Source organism: Astyanax mexicanus, chromosome 7 (genome assembly GCF_023375975.1).
Source record: "Astyanax mexicanus isolate ESR-SI-001 chromosome 7, AstMex3_surface, whole genome shotgun sequence".
NCBI classification, from domain to species: Eukaryota; Metazoa; Chordata; class Actinopteri; order Characiformes; family Acestrorhamphidae; genus Astyanax; species Astyanax mexicanus.
In genome coordinates, this window is record NC_064414.1 from 25,280,443 (window position 1) to 25,301,576 (window position 21,134).

Here is a 21,134-nt window from a genome sequence, read left to right on the forward strand (position 1 = left end):
TGGTCCCAAAATTTTTCGAACTTTTTTTTGGGTCAAAATTTTTTTGGTCCCAAAATTTTTCGAACTTTTTTTTGGCTCAAAATTTTTTTGGGTCAAATTTTTTTCGAACTTTTTTTTGGGTCAAAATTTTTTTGGTCCCAAAATTTTTCAAACTTTTTTTTGGCTCAAACTTTTTTTGGCTCAAAATGTTGTCGTAGTTTTTTTTTGTGTCAAAATTTTTTTGGTCCCAAAATTTTTCGAACTTTTTTTTGGGTCAAAATTTTTTTGGTCCCAAAATTTTTCGAACTTTTTTTTGGGTCAAAATTTTTTTGGTCCCAAAATTTTTCGAACTTTTTTTTGGGTCAAATTTTTTTCGAACTTTTTTTTGGGTCAAAATTTTTTCGAAGATTTTTTTGGGTCAAAATTTTTTTGGTCCCAAAATTTTTCGAACTTTTTTTTGGGTCAAAATTTTTTTGGTCCCAAAATTTTTCGAACTTTTTTTTGGGTCAAAATTTTTTCGAGGTTTTTTTTGGGTCAAAATATTTTTAGTCCCAAAATTTTTCAAACTTTTTTTTGGATCAAAATTTTTTCGAAGATTTTTTTGGGTCAAAATTTTTTTGGTCCCAAAATTTTTCGAACTTTTTTTTGGCTCAAACTTTTTTTGGCTCAAAATGTTTTCGAAGTTTTTTTTGTGTCAAAATTTTTTTGGTCCCAAAATTTTTCGAACTTTTTTTTGGGTCAAAATTTTTTTGGTCCCAAAATTTTTCGAACTTTTTTTTGGGTCAAAATTTTTTTGGTCCCAAAATTTTTCAAACTTTTTTTTGGCTCAAAATTTTTTTGGGTCAAAATTTTTTCGAGCTTTTTTTTTGGCTCAAAATTTTTTTGGTCCCAAAATTTTTCAAACTTTTTTTTGGCTCAAACTTTTTTTGGTCCCAAAATTTTTCAAACATTTTTTTGGCTCAAAATTTTTTTGGAAGTTTTTTTTGGGTCAAAATTTTTTTGGTCCCAAAATTTTTCAAACTTTTTTTTGGCTCAAAATTTTTTTGGGTCAAAATTTTTTCGAGGTTTTTTTTGGGTCAAAATTTTTTTAGTCCCAAAATTTTTCAAACTTTTTTTTGGGTCAAATTTTTTTCGAAGTTTTTTTTGGGTCAAAATTTTTTCGAAGATTTTTTTGGGTCAAAATTTTTTTGGGTCAAAATTTTTCGAACTTTTTTTTGGGTCAAAATTTTTTTGGTCCCAAAATTTTTCGAACTTTTTTTTGGCTCAAAATTTTTTTGGGTCAAAATTTTTTCGAACTTTTTTTTGGGTCAAAATTTTTTTGGTCCCAAAATTTTTCAAACTTTTTTTTGGCTCAAACTTTTTTTGGCTCAAAATTTTTTCGAAGTTTTTTTCTGTCAAAATTTTTTTGGTCCCAAAATTTTTCGAACTTTTTTTTGGGTCAAAATTTTTTTGGTCCCAAAATTTTTCGAACTTTTTTTTGGGTCAAAATTTTTTTGGTCCCAAAATTTTTCAAAATTTTTTTTGGCTCAAAATTTTTTTGGGTCAAAATTTTTTCGAGCTTTTTTTTTGGTCAAAATTTTTTTGGTCCGAAAATTTTTCAAACTTTTTTTGGTCCCAAAATTTTTCAAACTTTTTTTTGGCTCAAAATTTTTTTGGGTCAAAATTTTTTCGAAGTTTTTTTTGGGTCAAAATTTTTTTGGCTCAAAATTTTTTCGAAGTTTTTTTTGTGTCAAAATTTTTTTGGTCCAAAATTTTTCGAACTTTTTTTTGGGTCAAAATTTTTTTGGTCCCAAAATTTTTCGAACTTTTTTTTGGGTCAAAATTTTTTTGGTCCCAAAATTTTTCAAACTTTTTTTTGGGTCAAAATTTTTTCGAGGTTTTTTTTGGGTCAAAATATTTTTAGTCCCAAAATTTTTCAAACTTTTTTTTGGGTCAAATTTTTTCGAAGTTTTTTTTGGATCAAAATTTTTTCGAAGATTTTTTTGGGTCAAAATTTTTTTGGTCCCAAAATTTTTCGAACTTTTTTTTGGGTCAAAATTTTTTTGGTCCCAAAATTTTTCGAACTTTTTTTTGGCTCAAAATTTTTTTGGGTCAAATTTTTTTCGAACTTTTTTTTGGGTCAAAATTTTTTTGGTCCCAAAATTTTTCAAACTTTTTTTTGGCTCAAACTTTTTTTGGCTCAAAATGTTGTCGTAGTTTTTTTTTGTGTCAAAATTTTTTTGGTCCCAAAATTTTTCGAACTTTTTTTTGGGTCAAAATTTTTTTGGTCCCAAAATTTTTCGAACTTTTTTTTGGGTCAAAATTTTTTTGGTCCCAAAATTTTTCGAACTTTTTTTTGGGTCAAATTTTTTTCGAACTTTTTTTTGGGTCAAAATTTTTTCGAAGATTTTTTTGGGTCAAAATTTTTTTGGTCCCAAAATTTTTCGAACTTTTTTTTGGGTCAAAATTTTTTTGGTCCCAAAATTTTTCGAACTTTTTTTTGGGTCAAAATTTTTTTGGTCCCAAAATTTTTCGAACTTTTTTTTGGGTCAAATTTTTTTCGAACTTTTTTTTGGGTCAAAATTTTTTCGAAGATTTTTTTGGGTCAAAATTTTTTTGGTCCCAAAATTTTTCGAACTTTTTTTTGGGTCAAAATTTTTTTGGTCCCAAAATTTTTCGAACTTTTTTTTGGGTCAAAATTTTTTCGAGGTTTTTTTTGGGTCAAAATATTTTTAGTCCCAAAATTTTTCAAACTTTTTTTTGGATCAAAATTTTTTCGAAGATTTTTTTGGGTCAAAATTTTTTTGGTCCCAAAATTTTTCGAACTTTTTTTTGGCTCAAACTTTTTTTGGCTCAAAATGTTTTCGAAGTTTTTTTTGTGTCAAAATTTTTTTGGTCCCAAAATTTTTCGAACTTTTTTTTGGGTCAAAATTTTTTTGGTCCCAAAATTTTTCGAACTTTTTTTTGGGTCAAAATTTTTTTGGTCCCAAAATTTTTCAAACTTTTTTTTGGCTCAAAATTTTTTTGGGTCAAAATTTTTTCGAGCTTTTTTTTTGGCTCAAAATTTTTTTGGTCCCAAAATTTTTCAAACTTTTTTTTGGCTCAAACTTTTTTTGGTCCCAAAATTTTTCAAACTTTTTTTTGGCTCAAAATTTTTTTGGAAGTTTTTTTTGGGTCAAAATTTTTTTGGTCCCAAAATTTTTCAAACTTTTTTTTGGCTCAAAATTTTTTTGGGTCAAAATTTTTTCGAAGTTTTTTTTGGGTCAAAATTTTTTTAGTCCCAAAATTTTTCAAACTTTTTTTTGGGTCAAATTTTTTTCGAAGTTTTTTTTGGGTCAAAATTTTTTCGAAGATTTTTTTGGGTCAAAATTTTTTTGGTCCCAAAATTTTTCGAACTTTTTTTTGGCTCAAAATTTTTTTGGGTCAAAATTTTTTCGAACTTTTTTTTGTGTCAAAATTTTTTTGGTCCCAAAATTTTTCGAACTTTTTTTTGGGTCAAAATTTTTTTGGTCCCAAAATTTTTCGAACTTTTCTTTGGGTCAAAATTTTTTTGGTCCCAAAATTTTTCAAACTTTTTTTTGGCTCAAAATTTTTTTGGGTCAAAATTTTTTCGAGGTTTTTTTGGGACAAAATATTTTTAGTCCCAAAATTTTTCAAACTTTTTTTTGGGTCAAATTTTTTTCGAAGTTTTTTTTGGGTCAAAATTTTTTCGAAGATTTTTTTGGGTCAAAATTTTTTTGGTCCCAAAATTTTTCGAACTTTTTTTTGGGTCAAAATTTTTTTGGTCCCAAAATTTTTCGAACTTTTTTTTGGGCCAAAATTTTTCGAACTCTTTTTTTTCAAACTTTTTTTGGCTCAAAATTTTTTCGAAGTTTTTTTTGTGTCAAAATTTTTTTGGTCCCAAAATTTTTCGAACTTTTTTTTGGTTCAAACTTTTTTTGGCTCAAACTTTTTTTGGCTCAAAATTTTTTCGAAGTTTTTTTTGTGTCAAAATTTTTTTGGTCCCAAAATTTTTCGAACTTTTTTTTGTGTCAAAATTTTTTTGGTCCCAAAATTTTTCGAACTTTTTTTGGCTAAAGTTTTTTTTGGTCCCAAAATTTTTCAAACTTTTTTTTGGCTCAAAATTTTTTTGGGTCAAAATTTTTTCGAAGTTTTTTTTGGGTCAAAATTTTTTTGGGTCAAAATTTTTTCGAAGTTTTTTTTGTGTCAAAATTTTTTTGGTCCCAAAATTTTTCAAAGTTTTTTTTGGGTCAAAATTTTTTTGGTCCCAAAATTTTTCGAACTTTTTTTTGGGTCAAAATTTTTTTGGTCCCAAAATTTTTCGAACTTTTTTTTGGCTCAAACTTTTTTTGGCTCAAACTTTTTTTGGCTCAAAATTTTTTCGAAGTTTTTTTTGTGTCAAAATTTTTTTGGTCCCAAAATGTTTCGAACTTTTTTTTGTGTCAAAATTTTTTTGGTCCCAAAATTTTTCGAACTTTTTTTTGGCTAAAGTTTTTTTTGGTCCCAAAATTTTTCGAACTTTTTTTTGGGTCAAATTTGTTTTGGTCCCCAAAATTTTCAAACTTTTTTTTGGGCCAAAATTTTTCCAACTTTTTTTTGGCTCAATATTTTTTTGGTCCCAAAGTTTTTCGAATTTTTTTTTGGGTCAAAAATTTTTCGAAGTTTTTTTTGGGTCAAAATCTTTTTGGTCCCAAAGTTTTTCGAACTTTTTTTTTGGCTCAAAATTTTTTCGAAGTTTTTTTTGGGTCAAAATTTTTTTGGTCCCAAAATTTTTCGAACTTTTTTTTGGGTCAAAAATTTTTTGGTCCCAAAATTTTTCAAACTTTTTTTTGGCTCAAAATTTTTTTGGGTCAAAATTTTTTCGAGCTTTTTTTTTGGTCAAAATTTTTTTGGTCCGAAAATTTTTCAAACTTTTTTTGGTCCCAAAATTTTTCAAACTTTTTTTTGGCTCAAAATTTTTTTGGAAGTTTTTTTTGGGTCAAAATTTTTTTGGTCCCAAAATTTTTCAAACTTTTTTTTGGCTCAAAATTTTTTTTGGTCAAAATTTTTTCGAGGTTTTTTTTGGGTCAAAATTTTTTTGGCTCAAAATTTTTTCGAAGTTTTTTTTGTGTCAAAATTTTTTTGGTCCCAAAATTTTTCGAAGTTTTTTTTGGGTCAAAATTTTTTTGGTCCCAAAATTTTTCGAACTTTTTTTTGGGTCAAAATTTTTTTGGTCCCAAAATTTTTCAAACTTTTTTTTGGCTCAAAATTTTTTTGGGTCAAAATTTTTTCGAGGTTTTTTTTTGGTCAAAATATTTTTAGTCCCAAAATTTTTCAAACTTTTTTTTGGGTCAAATTTTTTCGAAGTTTTTTTTGGATCAAAATTTTTTCGAGGTTTTTTTTTGGTCAAAATATTTTTAGTCCCAAAATTTTTCAAACTTTTTTTTGGGTCAAATTTTTTTCGAAGTTTTTTTTGGGTCAAAATTTTTTCGAAGATTTTTTTGGGTCAAAATTTTTTTGGGTCAAAATTTTTCGAACTTTTTTTTGGGTCAAAATTTTTTTGGTCCCAAAATTTTTCGAAATTTTTTTGGCTCAAAATTTTTTTGGGTCAAAATTTTTTCGAACTTTTTTTTGGGTCAAAATTTTTTTGGTCCCAAAATTTTTCAAACTTTTTTTTGGCTCAAACTTTTTTTGGCTCAAAATTTTTTCGAAGTTTTTTTGTGTCAAAATTTTTTTGGTACCAAAATTTTTCGAACTTTTTTTTGGGTCAAAATTTTTTTGGTCCCAAAATTTTTCGAAATTTTTTTTGGGTCAAAATTTTTTTGGTCCCAAAATTTTTCAAACTTTTTTTTGGCTCAAAATTTTTTTGGGTCAAAATTTTTTCGAGCTTTTTTTTTGGTCAAAATTTTTTTGGTCCGAAAATTTTTCAAACTTTTTTTGGTCCCAAAATTTTTCAAACTTTTTTTTGGCTCAAAATTTTTTTGGAAGTTTTTTTTGGGTCAAAATTTTTTTGGGTCAAAATTTTTTCGAGGTTTTTTTTGGGTCAAAATTTTTTTAGTCCCAAAATTTTTCAAACTTTTTTTTGGGTCAAATTTTTTTCGAAGTTTTTTTTGGGTCAAAATTTTTTCGAAGATTTTTTTGGGTCAAAATTTTTTTGGGTCAAAATTTTTCGAACTTTTTTTTGGGTCAAAATTTTTTTGGTCCCAAAATTTTTCGAACTTTTTTTTGGGTCAAAATTTTTTTGGTCCCAAAATTTTTCAAAATTTTTTTTGGCTCAAAATTTTTTTGGGTCAAAATTTTTTCGAGCTTTTTTTTTGGTCAAAATTTTTTTGGTCCGAAAATTTTTCAAACTTTTTTTGGTCCCAAAATTTTTCAAACTTTTTTTTGGCTCAAAATTTTTTTGGAAGTTTTTTTTGGGTCAAAATTTTTTTGGGTCAAAATTTTTTCGAGGTTTTTTTTGGGTCAAAATTTTTTTAGTCCCAAAATTTTTCAAACTTTTTTTTGGGTCAAATTTTTTTCGAAGTTTTTTTTGGGTCAAAATTTTTTCGAAGATTTTTTTGGGTCAAAATTTTTTTGGGTCAAAATTTTTCGAACTTTTTTTTGGGTCAAAATTTTTTTGGTCCCAAAATTTTTCGAACTTTTTTTTGGGTCAAAATTTTTTTGGTCCCAAAATTTTTCAAAATTTTTTTTGGCTCAAAATTTTTTTGGGTCAAAATTTTTTCGAGCTTTTTTTTTGGTCAAAATTTTTTTGGTCCGAAAATTTTTCAAACTTTTTTTGGTCCCAAAATTTTTCAAACTTTTTTTTGGCTCAAAATTTTTTTGGAAGTTTTTTTTGGGTCAAAATTTTTTTGGTCCCAAAATTTTTCAAACTTTTTTTTGGCTCAAAATTTTTTTGGGTCAGAATTTTTTCGAAGTTTTTTTTGTGTCAAAATTTTTTTGGTCCGAAAATTTTTCAAAGTTTTTTTTGGGTCAAAATTTTTTTGGTCCCAAAATTTTTCGAACTTTTTTTTGGGTCAAAATTTTTTTGGTCCCAAAATTTTTCGAACTTTTTTTTGGCTCAAACTTTTTTTGGCTCAAACTTTTTTTGGCTCAAAATTTTTTCGAAGTTTTTTTTGTGTCAAAATTTTTTTGGTCCCAAAATTTTTCGAACTTTTTTTTGTGTCAAAATTTTTTTGGTCCCAAAATTTTTCGAACTTTTTTTTGGCTAAAGTTTTTTTTGGTCCCAAAATTTTTCGAACTTTTTTTTGGGTCAAATTTGTTTTGGTCCCCAAAATTTTCAAACTTTTTTTTGGGCCAAAATTTTTCCAACTTTTTTTTGGCTCAATATTTTTTTGGTCCCAAAGTTTTTCGAACTTTTTTTTGGGTCAAAATTTTTTCGAAGTTTTTTTTGGGTCAAAATTTTTTTGGTCCCAAAGTTTTTCGAACTTTTTTTTGGCTCAAAATTTTTTCGAAGTTTTTTTTGGGTCAAAATTTTTTTGGTCCCAAAATTTTTCGAACTTTTTTTTGGGTCAAAATTTTTTTGGTCCCAAAATTTTTCAAACTTTTTTTTGGCTCAAACTTTTTTTGGTCTCAAAATTTTTCAAACTTTTTTTTGGCTCAAAATTTTTTTGGAAGTTTTTTTTGGGTCAAAATTTTTTTGGTCCCAAAATTTTTCAAACTTTTTTTTGGCTCAAAATTTTTTTGGGTCAAAATTTTTTCGAAGTTTTTTTTGGGTCAAAATTTTTTTAGTCCCAAAATTTTTCAAACTTTTTTTTGGGTCAAATTTTTTTCGAAGTTTTTTTTGGGTCAAAATTTTTTCGAAGATTTTTTTGGGTCAAAATTTTTTTGGTCCCAAAATTTTTCGAACTTTTTTTTGGCTCAAAATTTTTTTGGGTCAAAATTTTTCGAACTTTTTTTTGTGTCAAAATTTTTTTGGTCCCAAAATTTTTCGAACTTTTTTTTGGGTCAAAATTTTTTTGGTCCCAAAATTTTTCGAACTTTTCTTTGGGTCAAAATTTTTTTGGTCCCAAAATTTTTCAAACTTTTTTTTGGCTCAAAATTTTTTTGGGTCAAAATTTTTTCGAGGTTTTTTTGGGACAAAATATTTTTAGTCCCAAAATTTTTCAAACTTTTTTTTGGGTCAAATTTTTTTCGAAGTTTTTTTTGGGTCAAAATTTTTTCGAAGATTTTTTTGGGTCAAAATTTTTTTGGTCCCAAAATTTTTCGAACTTTTTTTTGGGTCAAAATTTTTTTGGTCCCAAAATTTTTCGAACTTTTTTTTGGGCCAAAATTTTTCGAACTCTTTTTTTTCAAACTTTTTTTGGCTCAAACTTTTTTTGGCTCAAAATTTTTTCGAAGTTTTTTTTGTGTCAAAATTTTTTTGGTCCCAAAATTTTTCGAACTTTTTTTTGGTTCAAACTTTTTTTGGCTCAAACTTTTTTTGGCTCAAAATTTTTTCGAAGTTTTTTTTGTGTCAAAATTTTTTTGGTCCCAAAATTTTTCGAACTTTTTTTTGTGTCAAAATTTTTTTGGTCCCAAAATTTTTCGAACTTTTTTTTGGCTAAAGTTTTTTTTGGTCCCAAAATTTTTCGAACTTTTTTTTGGGTCAAATTTGTTTTGGTCCCCAAAATTTTCAAACTTTTTTTTTGGGCCAAAATTTTTCCAACTTTTTTTTGGCTCAATATTTTTTTGGTCCCAAAGTTTTTCGAACTTTTTTTTGGGTCAAAATTTTTTCGAAGTTTTTTTTGGGTCAAAATTTTTTTGGTCCCAAAATTTTTCGAACTTTTTTTTGGGTCAAAATTTTTTTGGTCCCAAAATTTTTCAAACTTTTTTTTTGGCTCAAACTTTTTTTGGTCTCAAAATTTTTCAAACTTTTTTTTGGCTCAAAATTTTTTTGGAAGTTTTTTTTGGGTCAAAATTTTTTTGGTCCCAAAATTTTTCAAACTTTTTTTTGGCTCAAAATTTTTTTGGGTCAAAATTTTTTCGAAGTTTTTTTTGGGTCAAAATTTTTTTAATCCCAAAATTTTTCAAACTTTTTTTTGGGTCAAATTTTTTTCGAAGTTTTTTTTGGGTCAAAATTTTTTCGAAGATTTTTTTGGGTCAAAATTTTTTTGGTCCCAAAATTTTTCGAACTTTTTTTTGGCTCAAAATTTTTTTGGGTCAAAATTTTTTCGAACTTTTTTTTGTGTCAAAATTTTTTTGGTCCCAAAATTTTTCGAACTTTTTTTTGGGTCAAAATTTTTTTGGTCCCAAAATTTTTCGAACTTTTCTTTGGGTCAAAATTTTTTTGGTCCCAAAATTTTTCAAACTTTTTTTTGGCTCAAAATTTTTTTGGGTCAAAATTTTTTCGAGGTTTTTTTGGGACAAAATATTTTTAGTCCCAAAATTTTTCAAACTTTTTTTTGGGTCAAATTTTTTTCGAAGTTTTTTTTGGGTCAAAATTTTTTCGAAGATTTTTTTGGGTCAAAATTTTTTTGGTCCCAAAATTTTTCGAACTTTTTTTTGGGTCAAAATTTTTTTGGTCCCAAAATTTTTCGAACTTTTTTTTGGGCCAAAATTTTTCGAACTCTTTTTTTTCAAACTTTTTTTGGCTCAAACTTTTTTTGGCTCAAAATTTTTTCGAAGTTTTTTTTGTGTCAAAATTTTTTTGGTCCCAAAATTTTTCGAACTTTTTTTTGGTTCAAACTTTTTTTGGCTCAAACTTTTTTTGGCTCAAAATTTTTTCGAAGTTTTTTTTGTGTCAAAATTTTTTTGGTCCCAAAATTTTTCGAACTTTTTTTTGGCTAAAGTTTTTTTTGGTCCCAAAATTTTTCGAACTTTTTTTTGGGTCAAATTTGTTTTGGTCCCCAAAATTTTCAAACTTTTTTTTGGGCCAAAATTTTTCCAACTTTTTTTTGGCTCAATATTTTTTTGGTCCCAAAGTTTTTCGAACTTTTTTTTGGGTCAAAATTCTTTCGAAGTTTTTTTTGGGTCAAAATTTTTTTGGTCCCAAAGTTTTTTTTGGTCCCAAAATTTTTCAAACTTTTTTTTGGCTCAAAATTTTTTTGGGTCAAAATTTTTTCGAAGTTTTTTTTGGGTCAAAATTTTTTTGGCTCAAAATTTTTTCGAAGTTTTTTTTGTGTCAAAATTTTTTTGGTCCAAAATTTTTCGAACTTTTTTTTGGGTCAAAATTTTTTTGGTCCCAAAATTTTTCGAACTTTTTTTTGGGTCAAAATTTTTTTGGTCCCAAAATTTTTCAAACTTTTTTTTGGCTCAAAATTTTTTTGGGTCAAAATTTTTTCGAGGTTTTTTTTGGGTCAAAATATTTTTAGTCCCAAAATTTTTCAAACTTTTTTTTGGGTCAAATTTTTTCGAAGTTTTTTTTGGATCAAAATTTTTTCGAAGATTTTTTTGGGTCAAAATTTTTTTGGTCCCAAAATTTTTCGAACTTTTTTTTGGGTCAAAATTTTTTTGGTCCCAAAATTTTTCGAACTTTTTTTTGGCTCAAAATTTTTTTGGTCCCAAAATTTTTCGAACTTTTTTTTGGGTCAAAATTTTTTTGGTCCCAAAATTTTTCAAACTTTTTTTTGGCTCAAAATTTTTTTGGGTCAAAATTTTTTCGAGGTTTTTTTTGGGTCAAAATATTTTTAGTCCCAAAATTTTTCAAACTTTTTTTTGGGTCAAATTTTTTCGAAGTTTTTTTTGGATCAAAATTTTTTCGAAGATTTTTTTGGGTCAAAATTTTTTTGGTCCCAAAATTTTTCGAACTTTTTTTTGGGTCAAAATTTTTTTGGTCCCAAAATTTTTCGAACTTTTTTTTGGCTCAAAATTTTTTTGGGTCAAATTTTTTTCGAACTTTTTTTTGGGTCAAAATTTTTTTGGTCCCAAAATTTTTCAAACTTTTTTTTGGCTCAAACTTTTTTTGGCTCAAAATGTTGTCGTAGTTTTTTTTTGTGTCAAAATTTTTTTGGTCCCAAAATTTTTCGAACTTTTTTTTGGGTCAAAATTTTTTTGGTCCCAAAATTTTTCGAACTTTTTTTTGGGTCAAAATTTTTTTGGTCCCAAAATTTTTCGAACTTTTTTTTGGGTCAAATTTTTTTCGAACTTTTTTTTGGGTCAAAATTTTTTCGAAGATTTTTTTGGGTCAAAATTTTTTTGGTCCCAAAATTTTTCGAACTTTTTTTTGGGTCAAAATTTTTTTGGTCCCAAAATTTTTCGAACTTTTTTTTGGGTCAAAATTTTTTCGAGGTTTTTTTTGGGTCAAAATATTTTTAGTCCCAAAATTTTTCAAACTTTTTTTTGGATCAAAATTTTTTCGAAGATTTTTTTGGGTCAAAATTTTTTTGGTCCCAAAATTTTTCGAACTTTTTTTTGGCTCAAACTTTTTTTGGCTCAAAATGTTTTCGAAGTTTTTTTTGTGTCAAAATTTTTTTGGTCCCAAAATTTTTCGAACTTTTTTTTGGGTCAAAATTTTTTTGGTCCCAAAATTTTTCGAACTTTTTTTTGGGTCAAAATTTTTTTGGTCCCAAAATTTTTCAAACTTTTTTTTGCCTCAAAATTTTTTTGGGTCAAAATTTTTTCGAGCTTTTTTTTTGGCTCAAAATGTTTTTGGTCCCAAAATTTTTCAAACTTTTTTTTGGCTCAAACTTTTTTTGGTCCCAAAATTTTTCAAACTTTTTTTTGGCTCAAAATTTTTTTGGAAGTTTTTTTTGGGTCAAAATTTTTTTGGTCCCAAAATTTTTCAAACTTTTTTTTGGCTCAAAATTTTTTTGGGTCAAAATTTTTTCGAGGTTTTTTTTGGGTCAAAATTTTTTTAGTCCCAAAATTTTTCAAACTTTTTTTTGGGTCAAATTTTTTTCGAAGTTTTTTTTGGGTCAAAATTTTTTCGAAGATTTTTTTGGGTCAAAATTTTTTTGGGTCAAAATTTTTCGAACTTTTTTTTGGGTCAAAATTTTTTTGGTCCCAAAATTTTTCGAACTTTTTTTTGGCTCAAAATTTTTTTGGGTCAAAATTTTTTCGAACTTTTTTTTGGGTCAAAATTTTTTTGGTCCCAAAATTTTTCAAACTTTTTTTTGGCTCAAACTTTTTTTGGCTCAAAATTTTTTCGAAGTTTTTTTCTGTCAAAATTTTTTTGGTCCCAAAATTTTTCGAACTTTTTTTTGGGTCAAAATTTTTTTGGTCCCAAAATTTTTCGAACTTTTTTTTGGGTCAAAATTTTTTTGGTCCCAAAATTTTTCAAAATTTTTTTTGGCTCAAAATTTTTTTGGGTCAAAATTTTTTCGAGCTTTTTTTTTGGTCAAAATTTTTTTGGTCCGAAAATTTTTCAAACTTTTTTTGGTCCCAAAATTTTTCAAACTTTTTTTTGGCTCAAAATTTTTTTGGGTCAAAATTTTTTCGAAGTTTTTTTTGGGTCAAAATTTTTTTGGCTCAAAATTTTTTCGAAGTTTTTTTTGTGTCAAAATTTTTTTGGTCCAAAATTTTTCGAACTTTTTTTTGGGTCAAAATTTTTTTGGTCCCAAAATTTTTCGAACTTTTTTTTGGGTCAAAATTTTTTTGGTCCCAAAATTTTTCAAACTTTTTTTTGGCTCAAAATTTTTTTGGGTCAAAATTTTTTCGAGGTTTTTTTTGGGTCAAAATATTTTTAGTCCCAAAATTTTTCAAACTTTTTTTTGGGTCAAATTTTTTCGAAGTTTTTTTTGGATCAAAATTTTTTCGAAGATTTTTTTGGGTCAAAATTTTTTTGGTCCCAAAATTTTTCGAACTTTTTTTTGGGTCAAAATTTTTTTGGTCCCAAAATTTTTCGAACTTTTTTTTGGCTCAAAATTTTTTTGGGTCAAATTTTTTTCGAACTTTTTTTTGGGTCAAAATTTTTTTGGTCCCAAAATTTTTCAAACTTTTTTTTGGCTCAAACTTTTTTTGGCTCAAAATGTTGTCGTAGTTTTTTTTGTGTCAAAATTTTTTTGGTCCCAAAATTTTTCGAACTTTTTTTTGGGTCAAAATTTTTTTGGTCCCAAAATTTTTCGAACTTTTTTTTGGGTCAAAATTTTTTTGGTCCCAAAATTTTTCGAACTTTTTTTTGGGTCAAATTTTTTTCGAACTTTTTTTTGGGTCAAAATTTTTTCGAAGATTTTTTTGGGTCAAAATTTTTTTGGTCCCAAAATTTTTCGAACTTTTTTTTGGGTCAAAATTTTTTTGGTCCCAAAATTTTTCGAACTTTTTTTTGGGTCAAAATTTTTTTGGTCCCAAAATTTTTCGAACTTTTTTTTGGGTCAAATTTTTTTCGAACTTTTTTTTGGGTCAAAATTTTTTCGAAGATTTTTTTGGGTCAAAATTTTTTTGGTCCCAAAATTTTTCGAACTTTTTTTTGGGTCAAAATTTTTTTGGTCCCAAAATTTTTCGAACTTTTTTTTGGGTCAAAATTTTTTCGAGGTTTTTTTTGGGTCAAAATATTTTTAGTCCCAAAATTTTTCAAACTTTTTTTTGGATCAAAATTTTTTCGAAGATTTTTTTGGGTCAAAATTTTTTTGGTCCCAAAATTTTTCGAACTTTTTTTTGGCTCAAACTTTTTTTGGCTCAAAATGTTTTCGAAGTTTTTTTTGTGTCAAAATTTTTTTGGTCCCAAAATTTTTCGAACTTTTTTTTGGGTCAAAATTTTTTTGGTCCCAAAATTTTTCGAACTTTTTTTTGGGTCAAAATTTTTTTGGTCCCAAAATTTTTCAAACTTTTTTTTGGCTCAAAATTTTTTTGGGTCAAAATTTTTTCGAGCTTTTTTTTTGGCTCAAAATTTTTTTGGTCCCAAAATTTTTCAAACTTTTTTTTGGCTCAAACTTTTTTTGGTCCCAAAATTTTTCAAACTTTTTTTTGGCTCAAAATTTTTTTGGAAGTTTTTTTTGGGTCAAAATTTTTTTGGTCCCAAAATTTTTCGAACTTTTTTTTGGCTCAAAATTTTTTTGGGTCAAAATTTTTTCGAACTTTTTTTTGGGTCAAAATTTTTTTGGTCCCAAAATTTTTAAAACTTTTTTTTGGCTCAAACTTTTTTTGGCTCAAAATTTTTTCGAAGTTTTTTTCTGTCAAAATTTTTTTGGTCCCAAAATTTTTCGAACTTTTTTTTGGGTCAAAATTTTTTTGGTCCCAAAATTTTTCGAACTTTTTTTTGGGTCAAAATTTTTTTGGTCCCAAAATTTTTCAAAATTTTTTTTGGCTCAAAATTTTTTTGGGTCAAAATTTTTTCGAGCTTTTTTTTTGGTCAAAATTTTTTTGGTCCGAAAATTTTTCAAACTTTTTTTGGTCCCAAAATTTTTCAAACTTTTTTTTGGCTCAAAATTTTTTTGGAAGTTTTTTTTGGGTCAAAATTTTTTTGGTCCCAAAATTTTTCAAACTTTTTTTTGGCTCAAAATTTTTTTGGGTCAAAATTTTTTCGAAGTTTTTTTTGGGTCAAAATTTTTTTGGCTCAAATTTTTTCGAAGTTTTTTTTGTGTCAAAATTTTTTTGGTCCCAAAATTTTTCAAAGTTTTTTTTGGGTCAAAATTTTTTTGGTCCCAAAATTTTTCGAACTTTTTTTTGGGTCAAAATTTTTTTGGTCCCAAAATTTTTCGAACTTTTTTTTGGCTCAAACTTTTTTTGGCTCAAAATTTTTTCGAAGTTTTTTTTGTGTCAAAATTTTTTTGGTCCCAAAATTTTTCGAACTTTTTTTTGTGTCAAAATTTTTTTGGTCCCAAAATTTTTCGAACTTTTTTTTGGCTAAAGTTTTTTTTGGTCCCAAAATTTTTCGAACTTTTTTTTGGGTCAAATTTGTTTTGGTCCCCAAAATTTTCAAACTTTTTTTTGGGCCAAAATTTTTCCAACTTTTTTTTGGCTCAATATTTTTTTGGTCCCAAAGTTTTTCGAACTTTTTTTTGGGTCAAAATTTTTTCGAAGTTTTTTTTGGGTCAAAATTTTTTTGGTCCCAAAGTTTTTCGAACTTTTTTTTGGCTCAAAATTTTTTCGAAGTTTTTTTTGGGTCAAAATTTTTTTGGTCCCAAAATTTTTCGAACTTTTTTTTGGGTCAAAATTTTTTTGGTCCCAAAATTTTTCAAACTTTTTTTTGGCTCAAACTTTTTTTGGTCTCAAAATTTTTCAAACTTTTTTTTGGCTCAAAATTTTTTTGGAAGTTTTTTTTGGGTCAAAATTTTTTTGGTCCCAAAATTTTTCAAACTTTTTTTTGGCTCAAAATTTTTTTGGGTCAAAATTTTTTCGAAGTTTTTTTTGGGGCAAAATTTTTTTAGTCCCAAAATTATTCAAACTTTTTTTTGGGTCAAATTTTTTTCGAAGTTTTTTTTGGGTCAAAATTTTTTCGAAGATTTTTTTGTGTCAAAATTTTTTTGGTCCCAAAATTTTTCGAACTTTTTTTTGGCTCAAAATTTTTTTGGGTCAAAATTTTTTCGAACTTTTTTTTGTGTCAAAATTTTTTTGGTCCCAAAATTTTTCGAACTTTTTTTTGGGTCAAAATTTTTTTGGTCCCAAAATTTTTCGAACTTTTCTTTGGGTCAAAATTTTTTTGGTCCCAAAATTTTTCAAACTTTTTTTTGGCTCAAAATTTTTTTGGGTCAAAATTTTTTCGAGGTTTTTTTGGGACAAAATATTTTTAGTCCCAAAATTTTTCAAACTTTTTTTTGGGTCAAATTTTTTTCGAAGTTTTTTTTGGGACAAAATTTTTTCGAAGATTTTTTTGGGTCAAAATTTTTTTGGTCCCAAAATTTTTCGAACTTTTTTTTGGGTCAAAATTTTTTTGGTCCCAAAATTTTTCGAACTTTTTTTTGGGCCAAAATTTTTCGAACTCTTTTTTTTCAAACTTTTTTTGGCTCAAACTTTTTTTGGCTCAAAATTTTTTCGAAGTTTTTTTTGTGTCAAAATTTTTTTGGTCCCAAAATTTTTCGAACTTTTTTTTGGTTCAAACTTTTTTTGGCTCAAACTTTTTTTGGCTCAAAATTTTTTTGGGTCAAAATTTTTTCGAGGTTTTTTTTGGGTCAAAATATTTTTAGTCCCAAAATTTTTCAAACTTTTTTTTGGGTCAAATTTTTTCAAAGTTTTTTTTGGATCAAAATTTTTTCGAAGATTTTTTTGGGTCAAAATTTTTTTGGTCCCAAAATTTTTCGAACTTTTTTTTGGGTCAAAATTTTTTTGGTCCCAAAATTTTTCGAACTTTTTTTTGGCTCAAAATTTTTTTGGGTCAAATTTTTTTCGAACTTTTTTTTGGGTCAAAATTTTTTTGGTCCCAAAATTTTTCGAACTTTTTTTTGGCTCAAACTTTTTTTGGCTCAAAATGTTGTCGTAGTTTTTTTTTGTGTCAAAATTTTTTTGGTCCCAAAATTTTTCGAACTTTTTTTTGGGTCAAAATTTTTTTGGTCCCAAAATTTTTCGAACTTTTTTTTGGGTCAAAATTTTTTTGGTCCCAAAATTTTTCAAAATTTTTTTTGGCTCAAAATTTTTTTGGGTAAAAATTTTTTCGAGCTTTTTTTTTGGTCAAAATTTTTTTGGTCCGAAAATTTTTCAAACTTTTTTTGGTCCCAAAATTTTTCAAACTTTTTTTTGGCTCAAAATTTTTTTGGAAGTTTTTTTTGGGTCAAAATTTTTTTGGTCCCAAAATTATTCAAACTTTTTTTTGGGTCAAATTTTTTTCGAAGTTTTTTTTGGGTCAAAATTTTTTCGAAGATTTTTTTGTGTCAAAATTTTTTTGGTCCCAAAATTTTTCGAACTTTTTTTTGGCTCAAAATTTTTTTGGGTCAAAATTTTTTCGAACTTTTTTTGTGTCAAAATTTTTTTGGGTCAAAATTTTTTCGAAGTTTTTTTTGTGTCAAAATTTTTTTGGCTCAAAATTTTTTCGAAGTTTTTTTTGTGTCAAAATTTTTTTGGTCCCAAAATTTTTCAAAGTTTTTTTTGGGTCAAAAATTTTTTGGTCCCAAAATTTTTCGAACTTTTTTTTGGCTCAAACTTTTTTTGGCTCAAAATTTTTTCGAAGTTTTTTTTGTGTCAAAATTTTTTTGGTCCCAAAATTTTTCGAACTTTTTTTTGTGTCAAAATTTTTTTGGTCCCAAAATTTTTCGAACTTTTTTTTGGCTAAAGTTTTTTTTGGTCCCAAAATTTTTCGAACTTTTTTTTGGGTCAAATTTGTTTTGGTCCCCAAAATTTTCAAACTTTTTTTTGGGCCAAAATTTTTCCAACTTTTTTTTGGCTCAATATTTTTTTGGTCCCAAAGTTTTTCGAACTTTTTTTTGGGTCAAAATTTTTTTGGTCCCAAAGTTTTTCGAACTTTTTTTTGGCTCAAAATTTTTTCGAAGTTTTTTTTGGGTCAAAATTTTTTTGGTCCCAAAATTTTTCGAACTTTTTTTTGGGTCAAAATTTTTTTGGTCCCAAAATTTTTCAAACTTTTTTTTGGCTCAAACTTTTTTTGGTCTCAAAATTTTTCAAACTTTTTTTTGGCTCAAAATTTTTTTGGAAGTTTTTTTTGGGTCAAAATTTTTTTGGTCCCAAAATTTTTCAAACTTTTTTTTGGCTCAAAATTTTTTTGGGTCAAAATTTTTTCGAAGTTTTTTTTGGGTCAAAATTTTTTTAGTCCCAAAATTATTCAAACTTTTTTTTGGGTCAAATTTTTTTCGAAGTTTTTTTTGGGTCAAAATTTTTTCGAAGATTTTTTTGTGTCAAAATTTTTTTGGTCCCAAAATTTTTCGAAGTTTTTTTTGGCTCAAAATTTTTTTGGGTCAAAATTTTTTCGAACTTTTTTTTGTGTCAAAATTTTTTTGGTCCCAAAATTTTTCGAACTTTTTTTTGGGTCAAAATTTTTTTGGTCCCAAAATTTTTCGAACTTTTCTTTGGGTCAAAATTTTTTTGGTCCCAAAATTTTTCAAACTTTTTTTTGGCTCAAAATTTTTTGGGTCAAAATTTTTTCGAGGTTTTTTTGGGACAAAATATTTTTAGTCCCAAAATTTTTCAAACTTTTTTTTGGGTCAAATTTTTTTCGAAGTTTTTTTTGGGTCAAAATTTTTTCGAAGATTTTTTTGGGTCAAAATTTTTTTGGTCCCAAAATTTTTCGAACTTTTTTTTGGCTCAAAATTTTTTTGGTCCCAAAATTTTTCGAACTTTTTTTTGGGCCAAAATTTTTCGAACTCTTTTTTTTCAAACTTTTTTTGGCTCAAACTTTTTTTGGCTCAAAATTTTTTCGAAGTTTTTTTTGTGTCAAAATTTTTTTGGTCCCAAAATTTTTCGAACTTTTTTTTGGTTCAAACTTTTTTTGGCTCAAACTTTTTTTGGCTCAAAATTGTTTTGGGTCAAAATTTTTTCGAGGTTTTTTTTGGGTCAAAATATTTTTAGTCCCAAAATTTTTCAAACTTTTTTTTGGGTCAAATTTTTTCGAAGTTTTTTTTGGATCAAAATTTTTTCGAAGATTTTTTTGGGTCAAAATTTTTTTGGTCCCAAAATTTTTCGAACTTTTTTTTGGGTCAAAATTTTTTTGGTCCCAAAATTTTTCGAACTTTTTTTTGGCTCAAAATTTTTTTGGGTCAAATTTTTTTCGAACTTTTTTTTGGGTCAAAATTTTTTTGGTCCCAAAATTTTTCGAACTTTTTTTTGGCTCAAACTTTTTTTGGCTCAAAATGTTGTCGTAGTTTTTTTTTATGTCAAAATTTTTTTGGTCCCAAAATTTTTCGAACTTTTTTTTGGGTCAAAATTTTTTTGGTCCCAAAATTTTTCGAACTTTTTTTTGGGTCAAAATTTTTTTGGTCCCAAAATTTTTCGAACTTTTTTTTGGGTCAAGTTTTTTTCGAACTTTTTTTTGGGTCAAAATTTTTTCGAAGATTTTTTTGGGTCAAAATTTTTTTGGTCCCAAAATTTTTCGATCTTTTTTGGGGTCAAAATTTTTTTGGTCCCAAAATTTTTCGATCTTTTTTTGGGTCAAAATTTTTTTGGTCCCAAAATTTTTCGAACTTTTTTTTGGGTCAAAATTTTTTCGAGGTTTTTTTTGGGTCAAAATATTTTTAGTCCCAAAATTTTTCAAACTTTTTTTTGGATCAAAATTTTTTCGAAGATTTTTTTGGGTCAAAATTTTTTTGGTCCCAAAATTTTTCGAACTTTTTTTTGGCTCAAAATTTTTTTGGGTCAAATTTTTTTCGAACTTTTTTTTGGGTCAAAATTTTTTTGGTCCCAAAATTTTTCGAACTTTTTTTTGGCTCAAACTTTTTTTGGCTCAAAATGTTTTCGAAGTTTTTTTTGTGTCAAAATTTTTTTGGTCCCAAAATTTTTCGAACTTTTTTTTGGGTCAAAATTTTTTTGGTCCCAAAATTTTTCGAACTTTTTTTTGGGTCAAAATTTTTTTGGTCCCAAAATTTTTCAAACTTTTTTTTGGCTCAAAATTTTTTTGGGTCAAAATTTTTTCGAGCTTTTTTTTTGGTCAAAATTTTTTTGGTCCCAAAATTTTTCAAACTTTTTTTTGGCTCAAACTTTTTTTGGTCCCAAAATTTTTCAAACTTTTTTTTGGCTCAAAATTTTTTTGGAAGTTTTTTTTGGGTCAAAATTTTTTTGGTCCCAAAATTTTTCAAACTTTTTTTTGGCTCAAAATTTTTTTGGGTCAAAATTTTTTCGAGGTTTTTTTTGGGTCAAAATTTTTTTAGTCCCAAAATTTTTCAAACTTTTTTTTGGGTCAAATTTTTTTCGAAGTTTTTTTTGGGTCAAAATTTTTTCGAAGATTTTTTTGGGTCAAAATTTTTTTGGGTCAAAATTTTTCGAACTTTTTTTTGGGTCAAAATTTTTTTCGTCCCAAAATTTTTCGAACCTTTTTTTGGCTCAAAATTTTTTTGGGTCAAAATTTTTTTGAACTTTTTTTTTGGGTCAAAATTTTTTTGGTCCCAAAATTTTTCAAACTTTTTTTTGGCTCAAACTTTTTTTGGCTCAAAATTTTTTCGAAGTTTTTTTCTGTCAAAATTTTTTTGGTCCCAAAATTTTTCGAACTTTTTTTTGGGTCAAAATTTTTTTGGTCCCAAAATTTTTCGAACTTTTTTTTGGGTCAAAATTTTTTTGGTCCCAAAATTTTTCAAAATTTTTTTTGGCTCAAAATTTTTTTGGGTCAAAATTTTTTCGAGCTTTTTTTTTGGTCAAAATTTTTTTGGTCCGAAAATTTTTCAAACTTTTTTTGGTCCCAAAATTTTTCAAACTTTTTTTTGGCTCAAAATTTTTTTGGAAGTTTTTTTTGGGTCAAAATTTTTTTGGTCCCAAAATTTTTCAAACTTTTTTTTGGCTCAAAATTTTTTTGGGTCAAAATTTTTTCGAAGTTTTTTTTGGGTCAAAATTTTTTTGGCTCAAAATTTTTTCGAAGTTTTTTTTGTGTCAAAATTTTTTTGGTCCCAAAATTTTTCAAAGTTTTTTTTGGGTCAAAATTTTTTCGAGCTTTTTTTTTGGTCAAAATTTTTTTGGTCCCAAAATTTTTCGAACTTTTTTTTGGCTCAAAATTTTTTTGGGTCAAAATTTTTTCGAACTTTTTTTTGGGTCAAAATTTTTTTGGTCCCAAAATTTTTCAAACTTTTTTTTGGCTCAAACTTTTTTTGGCTCAAAATTTTTTCGAAGTTTTTTTGTGTCAAAATTTTTTTGGTCCCAAAATTTTTCGAACTTTTTTTTGGGTCAAAATTTTTTTGGGTCAAAATTTTTTCGAGCTTTTTTTTTGGTCAAAATTTTTTTGGTCCGAAAATTTTTCAAACTTTTTTTGGTCCCAAAATTTTTCAAACTTTTTTTTGGCTCAAAATTTTTTTGGAAGTTTTTTTTGGGTCAAAATTTTTTTGGTCCCAAAATTTTTCAAACTTTTTTTTGGCTCAAAATTTTTTTGGGTCAAAATTTTTTCGAAGTTTTTTTTGGGTCAAAATTTTTTTGGCTCAAAATTTTTTCGAAGTTTTTTTTGTGTCAAAATTTTTTTGGCTCAAAATTTTTTCGAAGTTTTTTTTGTGTCAAAATTTTTTTGGTCCCAAAATTTTTCGAACTTTTTTTTGGGTCAAAATTTTTTTGGTCCCAAAATTTTTCGAACTTTTTTTTGGGTCAAAATTTTTTTGGTCCCAAAATTTTTCAAACTTTTTTTTGGCTCAAAATTTTTTTGGGTCAAATTTTTTTCGAACTTTTTTTTGGGTCAAAATTTTTTTGGTCCCAAAATTTTTCGAACTTTTTTTTGGCTCAAACTTTTTTTAGCTCAAAATGTTGTCGTAGTTTTTTTTTGTGTCAAAATTTTT